Genomic DNA, 15565 nt, shown 5'->3' with positions numbered 1-15565 from the left:
TGGATTTTTGAGTTAAATTTTAACTTGTTTTTGTAAAACTTTGATTTCTAAGCAAAAATATACATTTTTAAAAAAAGTACTTTTTTGGTACTTTTATAAAAATTTAAATTTTTATCTAATTTTAACACTTTTTGTTATAATGTTGTATGAGAAATAATTTAATTTGTGAAAAAACTTTAAATAATATTGAATTTCTATTAAAAATACTACAATTTTGAAAAAGTACTTTTTTGGTACTTTTTACAAAAATTGATTTTGATTAAAAATTTTAGCTTTTCTTGCATAATATTTATAACAGAACTATTTAAAGCTCATTTTTGTAAAGTAATTTCTGTTTTTCATATGAAATTTATCATTTTAATTGTTAAATTTCATATGAAAAAGTACTTTTTGGGACTTTTTTTAAAAAAATTGGTTTTGTTCAGAAATTTTTGGTTTTCTTGTTTAATTTTTATAACCTAATAGTGTAAAACTCGTTTTTGTATAGCAATTCTGACTTTACTTGAAATTTTCCACTAAAATTAAATTTTTTCATAAAAGTACTTTTTGGGTACTTTTTAAAAACTCCCTTTTGAAAAGAAATTTTCGCTTTTTTATGAAAAAAACTGAAACCAATAATTGTTGAGAAGTAATTTCGACTTTATAAATGAGATTTCCTTGTTAGTTTGTTAAATTTAAAAAAAGAACTTTTTCGGTACTTTTTTAAAAACCATTTTCGAAAAGAAATTGTGGCTTTTCTTAGGGAAAGTATAGAAATTGTCAGAAATAATGGTTGAGAAGTAATTTTCGCATTGAATATGAAATTTTCTTAAAAATTTTGGAATTAGAAAAAAGTACTTTTTTTGGTACTTTTTTAAAAATTTATATTTGAATGGAATTTTGGTTTTATTTATGGAATTTTGGTATAAAAACTGTCGGAAATCACTGTTGAGAAGTAATTTCCACATTATAAATGAAATTTTCTTAAAAATTTTGGAATTTGAAAAAAGTACTTTTTTGGTACTTTTTTAAAAAATCATATTTGAATGGAATTTTTGTATAAAAACTGTCAGAAATCATGGTTGAGAAGTAATTTCCACATTAAAGATGAAATTTTCTTAAAAATTTTTGAATTTAAAAAAGTACTTTTTTGGTACTTTTTTAAAATTTCATATTTGAATGGAATTTTTGCATTATTTAGGGGATTTTTTTATAAAAACTGTAAAAAATCATTGTTGAGAAGTAATTTATACATTAAAGATGAAATTTTCTTAAAAATTTTGGAATTTGCAAAAAGTACTTTTTTGGTACTTTTTTAAAAAATCATATTTGAAAGGAATTTTTGTATAAAAACTGTCAGAAATCATGGTTGAGAAGTAATTTCCATATTAAAGATGAAATTTTCTTAAAAATTTTGGAATTTGAAAAAAGTACTTTTTTAGTACTTTTTTTAAAAATTATATTTGAATGGAATTATTGCTTTATTTAGGGAATTTTGGTATAAAAACTGTCGGAAATCATTGTTGAAAAGAAATTTTTACTTCATCGATGAAATTTCCTTTAAAATGTCCAATATAAACTTTTTTATCAATCACTTACGGAGGGGCATATCCTTGCTGAATTTTTATAACAAAACTGTTTAAAACTAGTTATTAAAAAGAAATTTTCGTTTCCCATATGAAATTTTCCATTGTAAGAAACAAATCAAAAAAAGTACTTTTTAAAAACTTTTTTTTTTGGAAGGGAATTTACAGAATTTGTACACCATTAGCAAAATAAAAGTTGTTTTTAAAAGTTATTTTCTTTTTCTGGATTAAAATTTTCCTTAAAATTGTTTAATAAAAAAAGTACTTTTTGTTAAATTCTTATTTGAAATGGAAATTTGAATGTACAATTTTTTAATTTATAGCTTAAAAAGGAAAATTATGCAAAAAGTACCTTTTTGGTACTTTTTAAAAAATTCGAAATTTATGTATTTTAAGCTGATTTAATGTCAAAATTAATTATAATTTATGATTTTTCAGGTTTTTAAAAAAGTACCAAAAAAGTACTAAATTTAAAATAATGCATATTTTTCTTTAAATTTGTGGTACTTTAAGGGCCCGTTTTATATTGTACATATTAATAAAAAAAATTATAGAATTTTAAGCATTTCTTGGTATTTAAATAAGAAATTTAATTTGAAAATTTGTTTTTTTTCGCCTGTGTTTATTATTGTGTTTATGATGTCTTTATTTTATTTGCAATTAAAAAAATTTTAAAATTCTTGTGAATTTTTTTTTTGTTACTGCGCCTTTGTTTATAAACTGGTTTCAGATTTCATTGCACACAAAAACAAAACAAAATTTCATTCATAATTATTTCCCATAAATATTTCCTTTCCTTTAATGCGATTGAATAGCACTTAAAAGCAATAATAAAATATACTACTATTATAGTTTTTTTTTACGAAAAGATAGCTATAGATAAGGAACCAATAAAAAATGTGAGTCATATGGCAGACAACTAAATTAAATTTGAGCAGAATCAAAAATTGACCAGCATTTAAAATTTAGTTTTTAACAAATTCTTACCGGCATTCTAAAGTACAGTAACGTTGTAACTGAGTTTTTGTAATCAGTTGTTTAAATTATCTTTTTTTTTCTACAATGACACAATTATATGAAATCTGTTTAATAAAAGAAGATAAAAACTTTAAATAATCATTGTAATACTAAATTCTGTTTTTTATTATTTATGACTTGATTACTTGAACACGCTTGAAGTCAATTCGCTTTGGAAAACACAAACAACTGACAAACCCATTAAGTACAGGTTTTATTTAGACAAGAGTTGGAATTGGGAACTCAAAGAGTGTATTTGAAAAGAGCATAAAGATTCGAGTTTGTTTTGAGAGCAGTTTACTGATCCACAGTGCATTGAAACGTATTGTAACTAGGTATACCTGTTTGTTTTTTTTTTGTTTTGACTTACGACAGGTAGCCAGTTTTTTATTCAACGTGCATTCCAATTGTGGTTTTGTTAGTCAACCGTATCTTTTAATCTATCTGCAGCTCTCGCACTCTCTTGAAATTGTGTTTATCAAAAAATAAATACAAATATTGAAATATTAACACTAGACTACACAATTTTTCAATTAAAAAATTCATTAAAAATGTTTTGAAATTAAGTAGTAAATTATTTGCTACTATTTTTAAAAAAAGTAGTAAAAATGTTAATATTTTTATTAGGAATCATTAAGGGCGAAGAAATTATTTAGTGACGACCTTCTATTAACTATTTTAAAAATAGTAGTAGAAATACTACTTTTTTCAAAATGTCCTAAACTATTACTTTTCTATATAGAATATTTTTTTCAATAAAATTTGCTTTAAATATATATTTTTTATAAATATTTCTTCCAAAAAGTAGTAAATTATTTGCTACTTTTTACTAAAATCAATAAAATTGGCGAAAATTTCTGTTTAAATGTTTTAAATATGGAATCACTCTTCAAAAACATCATAATTTTTTATTTTTAAAATAGTAGTAGAAATACTACTTTTTGCAAAAAGTATTAAATTACCACTTTTCTGTATAGAATATGATCTTCAATAAAATTTGCTTTAAATATATATTTTTTTCTAAATATTTTTTACAAAAAGTAGTAAATTATTTGTTCAAATTATGGAAATTTTCTATTAAAATTTTCATAATTTTTTTGCGTAATTGTTTCTTATTTTATTTCTTTTTTGTGTCGTTTATTGACTCTAGTCATTCATTTTTACAAACGCTCTTTCTTAAAAAGACTCATGTGTGTTACAAAGCTATAAAAACTGTTCACATGTCGAAGTCTCTTGGCCTTTGCAACTGGATTTAGCCGCATTTCATTTGTAGCTGTTTTTTTTTTTCTTTTTCTAGGTACCGAAAGTGTGTGTTGTTAAACAACAAAACTAAAAATAACTTTACTTTAATGAAAACTTATTACTTGTACTAGAAATACAAATACTAGTCAGTGAACTAAAGAAATCGTTTTGTTCTTTTGTGATGAAAAAAAAAAAACAAGAAATTCTAAAACAAGGAAATACCTAGTTAAGAAATTAAGGTGTAGAAATGTAACAAAAAATTTGTCACAAATTTATTGTGAAAATAAAAAGTGCTATAAATGTTGTCAAAAATTTAAGAACATGTAAAAAATATATGATTATTTTCTATTTTGAGACAAAAAAAAATTGGCACATAAATTTTGGGACAAAGAAAAGAAGCTTAATTAGTGTTTTGTAAGCATTTTAAGATACAAAAACTGAAGACACAAAAACTATAGCAATTTTAAAAAGTTTTTGTATTTTGGGACAAAAAAAAATTGTCCAAAAAATTTTGGGACAACCAAAAATATGTCCCAAATGTAGGTGTATTAATGTTTATAACAAAATATATCATAACAACATTGTCACATATTTATAATAATAAAATGAAATTAGTTTTAAATCCGGCTTTAATAACCAACACATTTCCTTAAATTTCACAAAATCTCTTGCCTCGATATTGTGAAATTTAAGGAAATATGTTATTAATTGCGGATTTAACTTATTGTTAATAAGCTTATAACTTTGTCAAAACTAAAGGGATTTGTTTAAAATTTTGTATGAATTACAAACAGAATTGAAGCTATGAAAATATGTTAAGGGTTTCATATAAATGAAATACTTTTTTATAATTATGAAACAAACTAAAAAATAAAAAAATTTAATTTAAAAAAAAATTATTTTTATTAAATTTTATAGGCTTTTTATATACCTACATAATAACAATGCAGATTTTTTAAAATCTAAAAAATTATAAACAAAAATTATTAGATTTAAAAGAAAAAATTATAAAATTTAAAAACTTTTTTTTGAAAACAAAATTTCTCAAACTTTTTCTAAAAGAAGAAAGCTTTATTTGTTACACGATTTTAAGTGGTTTACAAAAATATATAAATCTTTACATTGCGGTAATAATTTTGCATTTTAGAACATTTACAAAATCCATTATGTTTTTTGGGAGTAATAAAAATTAGTTTGGAGTTGGAACCAAAATCTGTCTAAAATTTTATAAGAACACCAATGAACTTCTAATTAGTTTTTGATAGTAAATTTGAAGTAGTTTACAAATATTTATAGATTTTGCAAAACCAGCAAATATGTTTTCTGAATTGGGCTGTAATGGTCCAACAAGTTTTATGAATATGATAATAAACAAACTTGGATTTTGAACCCAAATTTCTCTAAACTTTGTTTAAGAATCGGCAAATTTATAAATGGGTTTTGTTAGTCTACATTTAGTAGTTTACAAAAATTAAAATCCATCAATTATTTCTTATTTTTGAGCTCTTTATGTTTGAAAAAGTTTTATGAAAGTCATAATAAAAAAATGTTGATTTTAAAACCAAATTTCTGAAGTTTTATATGAAGTTTTTTTGTGGTTAATAAACCACAATGAATAGTTTTTAAAAATATATAGGTAGATCTTTAAAATCCTTTAACAATTTTTCATAATTGAGCACTTGCTGTTCCACAAAATTGATGAATATAATAAAAATTAAATTTTGACTTGGAAGCCAAATTCCTCTAACATTTTATAAGAGGACCGGTAAATTTATAAATGGTTTTTAATAGACCATATTCTATAGTTATCAAACTAAATAAAGATCCTTAAAATCGAATAACAATTTATAAAATGTTTGGATCTTAATCTCCAACATGTTTTATGAAAGTTTTAGTCAAAATCTATAGATTTTTATAAACAAATTTCTCGAATATTTTCTAAAAAGACCAATAAGTTTTAAATGACTTTTTGATAGACCATTTTGAGGAGTTTAAAAAAATATATAGGTCTTAAAAATCAAATTTGAGATTTTGAAAGTCCAAAAAGCGACGGACAGCTAAATGATTTTACAACTTGTAATAAAATTTCTTTAACAGTTTTTTCGAACTATAGGTCATAATAACCGGTTTGTAAATCTTTATATTTTTGTGATTTAGCTGAAAGACCAAAATGTGAGCAAAAATAAAATTTCTATATTTTCCATTACAGGTTCTCAAATTAATTGGGATTTTTTTCAAGATATTTTAATATTTTTTAATAAACTAATTAGTATTTTAATTAAGTTTGAGATATTTTTAAATTTAAGAAAATTTCTCTATTGAAAAACAAATTTTTAACATTTTTTTAAAAAATAAATTAACAATTTTTTTACATTTTATTGAAAAGTAGCCAATAATTTGCTATTTATAAAAAAATTAATAAGAAATTTTTGATGTTTTTAATATAAATGTGGTTAACAATATTATTCTTTGCAAAAATATGCTAAATTTAAAAGTTTTTAAAAAAGTAGTATTTCTACTACTATTTTTAAAATTGTTAAAATTTATGATTTCAAAATCACTTAATCGTCTTAAATACATTCTATTACATATTTTTGAAAATTTAGAACTTTTTGATAAAAAGTAGCAAATATTTACTACTAATTTCAAAAAATATTTAGAAAAAATATGGTCTATTTGCAGCTAATTTTATTAATAATCATATTCTGTATAGAAAATTAATAAATTTTACAATTTTTGAAAAAAGTAGTATTTCTACTACTATTTTTAAATTGAAAAATAATAACGTTTTTGAAATCACTCTTGCATTTATTAAACATTTGCTAACAAATTTTTGTCAATTTCGTATTTTTTAATAAAAAGTAGCAATTTGTTGCATCTAATTCCCATCTACAAACATTTTTCTGAATTAAAATTTAGCCACTACCCTGTTGTTTGTTTTTTTTAACGGATTTTATCGATCTAAACAGAGTTGAAATCTAAATCAACAGGGTAGTGCTTAATTCTAACTCAATTGCATAATAATTTGGGGATTTCCCTAGCTGTTTGCTTTTATGAACGATCTGGCAAAAGTAATTATTTTGAAATTGAAAATTAAGGATATTTTTGAAATCTTGCATAGGCTTATAGTATTTTTCCCAAAACAATTTTGCAATATTTAAAACTCCATTTTAATAAAAAAAAATTGTTGCCCTGTGTAAATTCTCTCTCTTTTATTTTAATTAAGTTTTTCTTTTGTTTAAATGTTTTATAAAGTTTTTATGTTAATTTTGTTTAAACAAATATTTTTTTTATAGGTATAGTTTCTAGAAGAACAATTTTTTTCACGCACCTTTTATTATTAAACAAAATTTCCAATAATTTTCCTTGAAAAATCCAGCAGCACGTGAATTGTTGAAGTAAAATCACAAATATTCTACTATTTGTTTTTTTCTTAACACCAAAATAAGTGTTACACTATTTAAAAAAAATTTACACGTACTTTTTATTTTATTAAATTACATAAAAGATTTTTTTAAAAAAAAAAATCTAAAACTTTCCGTTTATTTTTAATAAATTCGTTATAATTTTTTTTTTTTAGTAAAAAAAAGTAGGAAAAAAATTGCGTTTATTTTTCTGTTATTTTAATTTACTTTTTTATCTTTATTTTATAAATTCTCTTTATTCTTTTGTATTTGTTTTCTTCAACTGTGTTAACACTTTGTCGACCGCTTTTCTTTGCACAAACGTTCTTAACACGTTCGTTATCGTTAAACAACTAACTGATTGTTGTATGAACGTTAATACTCAAACCAGAACAAGACAACGAATAAAAAAAAATCAACCGAAGTCGTTTCTTGTATGATTAACGTTTTAATTCTGTTTCAAATAAAACGCGCCAACACAATACGCACTCATACAATGACACGCAACACTCACAAATACACAATTTTGTGAGGGGGAAGAGAGCGTGTGTGTGTGGATTTGTTTTTAAGTTGCTCTTTTCTTTGATTCGTTTTATTATTTTGTTGGCCTTTTTCTACGTTTGCTTTTCTTTTTAGCCACCACCGTTATTATTTGATTGTGTTGTCAACGCTCTGGTGTTTTAATAAGAACTAAATTCAACTAAATACTCCAACTTATAATTGCATGGATTCATGTTGATTTCTTAGGCACACACACACACCCCAAAATTACCAGTACTTTGCTCACTCAATCCAATATAACGGAAAATAATTTCTCAGTAAATGTTGTGAAATTTCCGGAGAACTTGTTTTAGTGATTCACTAAGAGACTTTTAAAATGTTGCTGGCAACATTAAATACTCTTTGGAAATGTAGCTAAGCAAAGTAAATGTTTAGTAATAGAAAAATTAACAGTGGAACCTATTCTGTTGGAATTAACAAAGGAAAAATTAAGAAAATATAATATTTGAAGTGTTTTCTTTAAGAAAAATAAAAAAAGTTCTATATTTTAATATAATTATAAAGAAATGTTTAACAAAAATAAATAAAGATTTATCAGAATGATTAAAATAAAAAAAGTTCAAAATTTATTAATTTTTCATGTTAATAAAATTGTTCTTAAAATTAATAAAAATACAAAATATTTTTTTTTATAAATTTCATAAAGCTTAGTAAATTATTTGCTACTATTTTCCAAAAAGTAAACAGTTTTAAAAAATATGTAATGAAATATTTTTAGCTCGTCATAAAACTGTTAAAAACATGTTTATTTTTCAATTTTAAAATAGTAGTAGAAATACTACTTTTTTAAAAAAGTACATATTTAGTACATTTTTGAATAAAAAATAATAAGTAATAAAATTTACTTTAAAAAAAAACTATTTTTTCTATAAATTTTCTTTAACAAATAGTAAATAATTTAGTACTTTTTTAAAAAGTAGTATATTATAAAAAAATTTTGCATGGCAACAATTAAACTTTCCGATGAGATTCTAAAAATATAAATTTTAACTAATTTAAAAATAGTAGTAGAAATACTACTTTTTTAAAAAAGTTGAAATTTATGATATTTTTAATGAAATATAAATGTTAAACAAAATTGTTGATAAAATGGTAAAATCTTTTTATGTTATTTTTTCAAAAAAGTAGTTAATTATTTACTACTATTTTACTAAAAGTATTAAATTATCAGAAAATGTGTATAGGAATATTTTTAGAGCGGCTTAGTTAGTTTAAAAACAAGATTATTTATCAATTTAAAAATAGTAGTAGAAATACTACTTTTTAGAAAAAGTATTTAATTTTGTATTTTTTTTATAGAAATTACTTATTAATAAAATTTGTTTCTAGAAAAATTAATTTTTTTTTATAAATTTTGTTCCAAAAGTAATAAATTATTTAATACTTTTTTGAAAAAGTAGTAAATTACAAAAAATTTAGTATGATATAAATAAAGTATAATGATGTGATTACAAATATATAATTTTTAAGTAATTTAAAAATAGTAGTAGAAATACTACTTTTTTCAAAAGTTGGAAATTTATTATTATTTTCTTTATAGAATTAATGTTTATAGAATTTAAATTAATAATATGAAATGTTTTATATTATTTTTCCAAAAAGTAGTAAATTATTTACTACTTTTTTTCAAAAAGTTAAAAATTTCTTAAAAATGTTGATGGAATATTATAGTTTTGCATGAGTGATTTTAGAAACATGTTTAAATTTCAATTTAAAAATAGTAGTAGAAATACTACTTTTTAAAAAAAGCATTTAATATTGTATGTTTTTGTATAGAAAATAGTTAAGAATAAAATTTGTTTCTAGAAAAATTCATTTTTTTTTATAAATTTTGATTGAAAAGTAGTAAATTATTTAATACTTTTTTGAAAAAGTAGTAAATTACAAAAAATTTAGTATGATATAAATAAAGTATAATGATGTGATTCCAAATATATAATTTTTAAGTAATTTAAAAATAGTAGTAGAAATACTACTTTTTTCAAAGGTTGGAAATTTATTACGTTTTTTAAAAAGCATCTTATTTTTTATAAAATTTACAATAATAGAAATATTTTATATTTAAATTAAAAAAATTGGAATAATTGTGCAAGTATCATATTAGAAACTTGTTTATATTTCTACTTTTGAATAGCTTCCTTTTTGTAATCTTTGTAAAAAAAAGGTCTATTGAAAACTATTTGTAGGTTTATTTTCTTCAGAATATTTACTTCTTGTTTTTATGACTTTATATAAAAGATTTGTTTTTTAAATGTTAATAAATCCATATTTTTATTTCCTTTACAAGATTTTTTTTATTAGTTTTATTCTTAGAATATAATTTTTTTAGTATCATCTTCTTAATCTTGTCATATTTTTATGGCTTTCTTTATTAATTCTTCCTTTTATTTCCATCTCTTTGACAACAACAGGTGTCTTGTGTGTAGTTTAAAACAACAGCAACAACAACACAATTAAACACTTTTTCATACTTCCCTTTTGATTTTACAAATATTTTTAACTGAAAAAAAAATGTTGCATCAGTTCTCTGAAATGTAATAAGATTTCCGGCGAAATAATAAAAAAGGCAAAGAAGTTGTTTTGTGTGTGTTTGGTTTCAAGCAACATGCTGAGTTTTCGAAATTCCAATTGGAAGAGAGAGTCGCTCTCATAAAAAAAAGAAACATGTTTGTTTTATTAACTCAGACATGTTTCTAAACATGTATGAAAAGTAAATAAATGTTGATACGTCCCAATGTTGATTGTTGCTAATAAAATGTTGCTGTTGATGTTGACATTGTTTATCAACAATGTTGATAATGTCCCCAGTTTATGTTTATAGCCCATTTCAATATTGTTTATATTTATGAATGTTTAGATACAATGTTAATTATGTTGATTATAAATTTTATTCGAATTTTCTTGTTTTAGTAAGAGTTCAAAGATTATTTTCTTTAAGTTTCTAAGATATTTTCAATTTTGTTATTGATAAATTGAAAACTCTGCTGGGCATTTCAAGTAATTTTAGCTCAATTTATCTCTCTTTTTAATCACAATTCTAAAGCTACTTACTTCATTTTAACAAGAAACCCTTTGCAATTGTTGTTTGGAATCACATTAATTCAAAATTAATTCATTGAATTTTTACTTTGTGACTTAATCTAGCATATAAAGTGAAATTTTTTTCTTCTCCATGTAATCGAGCCCTTTTCAATTGGTTTTAACTCTCATTCCGTCCATCCTTCTGTCTGTCCTTTTAAATACTTTGTTCAAAGCCACTCAAACAGGTGTCTGTTAGAATGTCAGTGGTAACTACACAGCATTTTCATAGTACTTTCCTTTGTGTGCTTTGTGTTTTTGTTGTTTTTTTTATTCTTGTGTCTCCATCATTCAACTGTCAAACTGTCAAAGTTTGTTGGCGGAAAAAATTTGTGTTCACTTTATAATAAAACAAAATAATCAACTAAAGTAAATCAAGAAAAAAGAAAAACTGAACTGAACTGAAAGTGAAAACGATACTTTTACATATAAAAAAGGCTAATTTCACAAATGGCAGAGGAAAATTTTCAAAAGGAGTTAAAAAAAATAATACAATACAATTTTTACATAAAAACGTATTAAACTATTTACTAAATTTAAACAAAATTTGGTTAATAATCATTTCCTATACAAAAAAGTACTAAATTTTAAACTTTTTAAAAAAGTAGTATTTCTACTACTATTTTTAAATTACATAAAATTTATGTTTTTGGAAACATATCATCAACATAAATTGTTGTCATATACAATTTTGTAAAATTTACTACTTTTTAAAAAAAGAAGTAAATGATTTACTACTTTTTACAAAAAATTTATAGAAAAATTATTGTTATCTTAAACGAAATTTGGTTAATAATCATTTTCTATACAAAAATGTACTAAATTAGATAATTTTTTAAAAAAGTAGTATTTCTACTACTATTTTTAAATTACATAAAATTTATGTTTTTAAAAACATACCATCAAGATAAATTGTTGTCATATATAATTTTGTAAAATTTACTACTTTTTAAAAAAACTACTAAATAATTTACTACTTTTTACACAACATTTATAGAAAAATTATTGTTATCATAAAGCAAATTTTGTTAGTAATCATTTTTTGTACAAAAAAGTACTTAATTTTAAACTTTTTAAAAAAGTAGCATTTCTACTACTATTTTTAAATTACATAAAATTTATGTTTTTGGAAACATATCATCAACATAAATTGTTGTCATATATAATTTTGTAAGATTTACTACTTTTTTAAAAAAACTACTAAATGATTTACTACTTTTTACAAAAAATTTATAGAAAAATTATTGTTATCTTAAAGTAAATTTTGTTAGTAATCATTTTCTATACAAAAAAGTACTAAATTAGATAATTTTTTAAAAAAGTAGTATTTCTACTATTTTTAAATTTCTTAAAATTTATGTTTTTAGAAACATATCATCAAGGTAAATTGTTGTCATATATAATTTTGTCAAATTTACTACTTTTTAAAAAAAGTACTAAATGATTTACTACTTTTTACACAAAATTTATAAAAAAATTTTTGTTATCTTAAACAAAATTTGGTTAATAATCATTTTCTATACAAAAAAGTACTAAATTAGATAATTTTTTAAAAAAGTAGTATTTCTACTACTATTTTTAAATTTCTTAAAATTTATGTTTTTAGAAACATATCATCAACATAAATTGTTGTCATATATAATTTTGTCAAATTTACTACTTTTTAAAAAAAGTACTAAATGATTTACTACTTTTTAAAAAAAATTTATAGAAAAATTATTGTTATCTTAAAGCAAATTTTGTTAGTAATCATTTTCTGTACAAAAAAGTACTAAATTTGAAACTTTTTAAAAAAGTAGTATTTCTACTACTATTTTTAAATTTCTTAAAATTTATGTTTTTAGAATCACATCATAAAGTTTAATTGATATCAGACAAATTTTTTTATAAATTACTAGTTTTTTAAAAAATTACTAAATAATTTACCGCTTTTTAAACAAAATCTATACCAAAATTATTATTTTCTGGGAGTAAATTTTAATAATAATTCATTTCTATACTTAAAAGTTTGAAAATCCATACTTTTTGAAAAAAGTAGTATTTCTACTACTATTTTAAATTTGAAAAATTAACATGTTTATAAACTCAAAAATGCATATTAAACAAATTCCAATAAAAATGTCCCGAAATTTACTCCTTTTAGTAAAATAGTAGCAACTAATTTAGTACTTTTTTCAACAATTGCTATAAAAAATTGTTTCATTTTTGTAAAAATTTTGAGAACAATAATATTCTATACAAAAATTATATAAATTCCCAACTTTTTAAAAAAAGTAGTATTTCTACTACTATTTTTAATTTAGTTAAAATTTATATTTTTAGAATAACTTCATCAAAATTAATGGAAATAAAACTAAAATTTCAAAAAATTTAACCTTTTAGTAAAATAGTAGCAAATAATTTACTACTATTTTAAAAATTTATATAAAAAATTGTTTCATTTTAGTAAAAATTTTGAGAACAATAATATTCTATACAAAAATGTAATAAATTTCCAACTTTTTAAAAAAGTAGTATTTCTACTACTATTTTTAATTTAGTTAAAATTTATATTTTTAGAATCACTGCATCAAAATTAATTGATATAAAACTAAAATTTCAAAAAATTTAACCTTTTAGTAAATAGTAGCAACTAATTTAGTAGCAACTAATATTCTACACAAAAATGTAATAAATTTCCAACTTTTTAAAAAAGTAGTATTTCTACTACTATTTTTAATTTAGTTAAAATTTATATTTTTGGAATCACTTCATCAAAATTAATGGAAATAAAACTAAAATTTCAAAAAATTTACACCTTTTAGTAAATAGTAGCAACTAATTTAGTACTTTTTTCAACAATTGCTATAAAAAATTGTTTCATTTTATTAAAAATTTTGAGTACAATAATATTCTACACAAAAATGTAATAAATTTCCAAATTTTGAAAAAAGTAGTATTTCTACTACTATTTTTAATTTACTTGAAATTTATATTTTTGGAATCACTTCATCAAAATTAATTGATATAAATTTAAAATTTCAAAAAATTTACACATTTTAGTAAAATAGTAGCAACTAATTTACTACTTTTTTTAAAAATTGATATAAAAATTTGTTTCATTTTAGTAAAAATTTTGAGAACAATAATATTCTACACAAAAATGTTACAAATTTCCAAATTTTGAAAAAAGTAGTATTTCTACTACTATTTTTAATTTATTTATAATTCATATTTTTACAATCACTACATCAATATTAAATGATATAAGACTAAATTGAGCATAATTAGTTTTTTTTAAAGAAAATTTCTTTAAAGTTTTCAAATTTCATATAAATTTTCCCAAAATTGGTGTCACCCTTATTTGGTGTCATATTTTTCTTTTCTTTTGTAATACCATGACTTTAACTTATTTTTGTTTTTGCTTTGACCCAACAACCAGAACAAATCAATGTTGTTGCACTCGCTGGTCAATTCGTGCTTAAATTTAAATTGACAGGGCGTAACGGCAAAATCTGACAGAAGTGCAGCCACTGTCTATTTAGACAACACAATAAAAACACACCCTTGTAATTTAAATTCCTAATTTACTTATGCCATGAGTAAAATAAGAAGACTTTTAAATTAAATTAAAATTGATTTGAAATCATTCAAATGATTTAGAATTTAATTAAGTAGGATTGAAAACAAAACAAAGAAACATTTTAAACCCGCTTGAATTTTGAATATTTAAATGTTTTTATTTCAATCCAGAATGGCAGTAATTAATCATATTGAGGGTTAAAATAAAACAGCTTTGGAAGGTTTTAAAGAATATTTTGAAAAATTTAATTTTAAAAATATATGATTATTAGCACTGTTGCTTCTATGAATGCAATTGTTTTTATACTTTTTTTAATTAAATTAAAAACCATTTAATATGTTTAACCCCGAGATTGACCCTTTTAGATAATTGTGAAATGCAAAAAACATTTACACACAACCACAATACTGAAATAATGATGAAAAGTACCAGTTTTCAATTTCATTTAGAAAATTAACTCCTATTAAACACAAACACACATAAAAGGATGGCCAAATAGTCAAACCGTCAGACAGACATACAGATGTATAGACAGGCTTTCAAATAAATATACAGGCTCAAAATCTTTACACAGAAAAGATCTACTCATCCTTTTTTAATTGAATTGAACTTTTATGATCTCGGGTTGGTGTGACAGTTCGGAATTTACAGACACAACATAATTATGGTCATACAGGCTGTTTTCAAATTAACCCCAGCACACAAACACACACATTGCATTCACACACTACTCTTTTAGTTTAACTCTAAATGAAGAGAAGATGCCTGACAGACACCCTGCTGAGAATGTGTGGCAAACACGAGCCATAAAAGGAAACTATTTTCAAAAGGGAGAAAGAAAAAAAGGTTTTAATTTAATAAATAAAATAGATCACAGGAAGGAAATAAGTTATAGTTTAAAACCGTAATGATTTAGATGACAAAAGGAAAAGGAATTAATAACGTAACTTTATATATTTTTAAACTAATCTACTTTTTTTTTAGTAATAGTAGTAAATTATGAAAAATTTTATGTGGAATATATTATAAGTGTAAAAGTGTTTTGAAAAATATAAAAATTTTTCAATTTAAAAATAGTAGTAAAAATACTACTTTTTTAAAAAGTTTGAAAAATGGCACTTTTTTGTATGGAATAT

General features: G+C 21.7%; 1 protein-coding gene across 4 annotated transcripts in view; it reads right to left on the bottom strand.

The window, feature by feature from the left end:
- Positions 1-7308, bottom strand: part of Fas2 (fasciclin 2) — a 158961-nt gene extending 151653 nt beyond the window's left edge. For 3 of the 4 annotated variants that reach the window (XM_065510336.1, XM_065510338.1, XM_065510337.1), the window contains exon 1: positions 7156-7307. The gene's annotated coding sequence lies outside the window, so the exon portion shown is untranslated. Of the gene's footprint in view, positions 1-7155 lie in introns of all 4 variants that reach the window. The other variant, XM_065510335.1, reaches the window with a different exon arrangement.
- Positions 7309-15565: the final 8257 nt, after the last annotated feature.

The sequence above is a fragment of the Calliphora vicina genome, chromosome 4, assembly GCF_958450345.1.
Source record: "Calliphora vicina chromosome 4, idCalVici1.1, whole genome shotgun sequence".
Taxonomy (NCBI): Eukaryota; Metazoa; Arthropoda; class Insecta; order Diptera; family Calliphoridae; genus Calliphora; species Calliphora vicina.
This window is presented reverse-complemented; position numbering and strand designations above follow the sequence as displayed.